This window comes from Rhamphochromis sp. 'chilingali', assembly GCF_963969265.1.
Source record: "Rhamphochromis sp. 'chilingali' genome assembly, chromosome: 12".
Lineage (NCBI taxonomy): Eukaryota > Metazoa > Chordata > Actinopteri > Cichliformes > Cichlidae > Rhamphochromis > Rhamphochromis sp. 'chilingali'.
Genome location: NC_137939.1, coordinates 13,250,898 through 13,255,494, shown reverse-complemented (window position 1 = coordinate 13,255,494; position 4,597 = coordinate 13,250,898). Strand labels below are relative to the sequence as shown.

General features: G+C 39.5%; 1 long non-coding RNA gene across 1 annotated transcript; it reads left to right on the top strand.

Annotated features, from left to right (window-relative positions):
* The first annotated feature begins 1,293 nt into the window (after positions 1-1,293).
* Positions 1,294-3,058, top strand: LOC308408009. The gene is made up of 3 exons (XR_013973746.1): positions 1,294-1,687; positions 1,777-1,864; positions 2,573-3,058. It is a non-coding gene; the product is annotated as an uncharacterized lncRNA (long non-coding RNA).
* Positions 3,059-4,597: the final 1,539 nt, after the last annotated feature.

The window sequence follows — 4,597 nt, the reverse complement described above, 5'->3', positions numbered from 1 at the left end:
CACCGTAAAACTGCAGTATTATTTTAAAATCTGTGTTATTCTTCTGAATTATCCTACAATGGTTGTTCTTGAAAGCATCATTGTGACGTGTATGCAGTTGAATTGAGGTTTACAGTGGTGAAAAGGGGCTGGTAAAAGTTTGATCCTAGACTCAGAATCGCCCCTGTTTCTTTGTTCCGGATTATCATGTGTGGATTTCTTTTTTAACGTCTTCATAATGCTGGATTGATGCCGCCACTGTCATTTTTTCTTTCTAATCTTGTCCAGGCTATCCTGAGTCTGAGCGACTCAGCACCTTCACTGCAGACACATGTGTGTACTAATGTGTATAATGCTGTGGTAACTTATGAGCAGGATATTGCAAATCCCTGTAAAATCCAGTATAACAGAGACTCTAAATGGGATTCAAATCTGGGCTTTGACTAGACCCTTTCATAACCATTTCTTCTTTTTGAGCCATTCCTCGGTGGATTTGCTGTGCTTAGGACCATTATCCTATTAAAAAGGTCCACTTCCGGTCCCATACAAGCTTTTCTGTTGAAGAAATTGGTCATTATTTATGAATGAGCCTTTAACTGTCACACTTCAATTAAAATTTTACGGGTATGATGGTGTGATAAATGTAGAGCAATACTTACTTTTTCAATGTGACTTTGGTTTTTGTTTAAATTATGACAATGAAGATGACGTGTCATTATCTTTACTAAGAGCCATTTTCACCTAGGGTCACGTTTTTGCTTGTTCAGATACATAAAATCACAATAATTAGCACAAGCTTCATTCGAAAAAGTTTTCAGTATGAGCGACATACTGTAAAAATACTGGAAATAGATTTGCTCTCTTGTCCTTACCACAGAGAGTAGCTCCGCATGTTTGATTTGGCAGTTGGAGTTTTACACCGGATGCCCTTCCTGATGTAACCCCAAAGGGGATATTTGCCTCAGACCATAACTTTGAATAAAAATAGATGTTTATATACGGGCTCTGCTGTTGCATGTGGCTCGAAAAACTTTCTGAGGGACACCAGAAGAACATGCTCTCAGTATTTTTCCAAGTAAGTAACATCATAAGCTATCTTGTGAAGTCTCCAAGTGTCATGCTAACTTGTTCTGGAAGCTAATATTTTGAAACCCACAACACTGTGTGCCGTCTCTTAATTGCTCCCCGTGGTGAAGGAGAGACTGGGATATGGCTTGTCAGATTGTGTAGCCTTTTTTGGCAGTTGTGATGTGTCGTGTAACATTATCATCTGCTTTAGGTTTACAAACTTGTCCACACTTTGCTGGTGTAACCCAGTGAGTTTACACGACTCAGTAATGCACTACAACATGTTATTGTTAATTGGGATTTATCATTACTCTGTTAATCACTGAGTTGATCAAAAATAAATCAATAATAAAAGATAAATACTATAAATATAAGAATAAAACCCAAAGAGTATATTTAACACCCCTACTGGTTAGGAAGGAACAAGCCCCGCCTTCCCCTGCTCTGTACCGTCACGTGCTCAGACACAGAGAGAGACGGAGGTGCACGAGACCATCACTGATTTTCACCGCCAAGCTTTTCGCTGGAAAATAACTATTAACTTGATAAATTGAGCAAATATCCATACCGGAGATCTGCATGGACCTTGGAGAAACGGACCTGATTTATTGTGAACATTTCGGACCTTGAAACCATCGCGGTGAGTCAGAAGCTGTTAAGCTAACCTTGAAGCTAAAAAGCTAACAAGAAGTTAACAGGGAATATAATGGCCCGATTTCAATGTTGTAGATCTGCGCGGGAGCGGATGAAGTGGACAAGATCCTCTCTGAGAGTTGAACAAGATCCTCTCTGAGAGTTGAACATTAGAAGTGTGCTGGTGAGTTAAACTGGGACTGGGCGAATCAGGCTAATTGAAAAGCTAACTAGCCTAATGCTCATAGCTGTAGCTGACCACGTTTTCACTGTGGGAGAACACACGGGGTTTCTCACTGAGTTCAGCCATTTTGAGCACTCAGCTTGTGTGCTGATGATGTTCTAGTATTACTTGTTGAATATTAAATGCACTAAAATTAGATGATGGAATAAGTTAATGTTGATCTTAAAGGTCATGAATCTACTTTATTTTGTTACATTTGATGCTCGAGCGGCACTGGATAGATGTCAGTGTGTATTCTTACTGTGCTGATACGTTACCACATACTGTAAAACTACAGCCTGTGGGTTTTTGTATATTCTTTTGGTAATTTTATTCTGTACATTGAGTGTAAATAATATATTGCTTCATTGCTATGCAGTGTAAAGCAATGCTCCTGTAATTCAGTTAAAGGGCAATACTGTAAAAAAATAATCTACCATAGTTTATGGTTTATTTCTGATTTCTGATAGAAATGTGCACCTTGACGATAGAATAAGCTGATTGTGATTTAAAGATTGCATTCATGATTAAGATGCACTGTATAGACTATAGTTAGAAATTAGAATTAATGTTTTGTGCTTGTTTTGTTATAGCACTTACATTATTTACATATGGCCATGTATATCATTAGAGTGTGAACTGAATTAGTAATAGTCCTGTTGTTTACAGGCTAGGTTTTTTTATGGGATCGTGAGACCTGGATCTCTTCCTGACGAGGAAGATGGCGAGCCTTTCCCTTTGAACCGAACCGAACCACAGCCATTCTGAGTTGGCCCAGAAGGGCAGGTTGCTCTTCTCTCACGAACAATTGCAACAGTGCGGTAGGACGAAATCGCACCAATCACAAACTTTTGACCTGTTGGATTTGACTTGACTGAACACTGACTATTAAGCCGGCAAGACTGACATATCTGAGCTCAGATAGGATTCTGACTGTTATTATTATTGCTGTCACTGTATTTTATTTTATGTTTTCATTCCTGTTCATAAAATGCTGTTAAATTGTTGCTAAATAGTTTAATACAATTCATAGCAACTTTACCTGTGGCTCCAGTCATTCTTCTCCACGCAACTCCCTTTATCCCTCCTGCGAATCTAGCTATTGGCCCATTCTCTCCATCTTACTTTAATTTCCCCTACCCTATCCTGTACTTGGCTACACTGGTAATGCACAACCCTGATTTTTTAGCCCTTCTTAAAAATATATATATTTTTAGCCCTCTGTATAAAACCCGGGCCTTTTCCAAACACTCATCTATTGTAAGCTGTTTTAATCATGGAGGTCAGCTCTGAATTTTTCTCAAAATTACTTGAAAAGCTACTGTCATGACTAAATTGGATCAAGAGAGTGTATATAAAAGATTCAGTTCATTTTTATTTATATAGCACTAAATCACAAAGACAGTCTCCTCAAGGTGCTTTATATTCTAAGGTAAAGACACTACAGTAATACAGAGAAAACCCTAGCAATCAAACAACCTGCTATGAGCAAGCACTTGGCAACAGTGGAAAGGAAAAACTCAGTTTTAACAGGAAGAAACTTGTGGAAGAAACAGGCTCTTGGAAGGGCGGTATTCTGCTGTGATGAAAAGGAAAACAAGGCGAAAAAACAAAACAGTGAGGAAGAGAGCCAGAGATTAATAATAAGAATTGATTAAATTCAGAGTGGTGTGTAAGCACAAAAGGTGAGTGAACAAGAAACATTCAGTGCATCATGTGAAGACCCCAGAAGCCTAGACCTATTGCAGCATAGTTAAGGGAGGATTCTGGGTCACCCGATCCAGCCCAAACTATGAGCATTGTCACTGTGATGTCCTCCACTGGTTTCCAAAGTCCCACTGTGAAACTTCAAGGTGTTTCATTTGCTGTTGCTGTCATTTTGACCATTTTAGCATTTTGTAACCAGACATCATGAGTGTGAGCAGATCTGACTGAAACAAAGGGATATCGTACACTCACTAGCAAGCAACTTGTCAGTCGCATATGTTATGAGCCATTGAACACAACCTCCTTTCAGACTCTAATGCTGAAACCATACAAAATTAACTTCATGCTGTACTCAGACTTGAAACTACTATAAACTCCATAAACTCTGAAGACAGTGGTCACTGAGGTCAGAATAAGGAGGCTGAGAGCAATTTTCCCATAGATGTCTACACTACTTTGTGTGCTTTTGAAGCCACAGGAGTCGCTTCCTGCTAGTCACTAAGACAAATACAGGTTAAAGACATTTCTGCACTGGCTTTACTTTTCACACCTGGAAGCTAAGACCATCTTTTATATAAAGTCTATGTCTGCATCCAACATTAAACCTTTGAGCTGTCAGTACTCTTAACCTTATGCTATCAGAATATGATATTTTTGGCTTTGAAAGTTGTTCTTTTTCTTTGCAGCATATATGTTGGCTTACTAGTAACATCTACACGCAGAGAAATGTGCACGCATGATGAGACGACGTGGAGCCCTTCAGCTGCTGCACGCGACGGTATCATCTCTTAGCCAGGCTTGATTCTTGCAGCTAAAGCAAATGGTATGCGTTTGTACTCCAGTCCCTCATTTGGGATTCAACAACAGAAGCAGATACGGACCATCGCACAGCCACTGGTGCTTACAGCTAGCGCGCACACGCTCTCACACATGCAGAAAACTTGTGTTCCACTGTATGCGGAGCTGAGTTATCAGACGCTTTGTGAC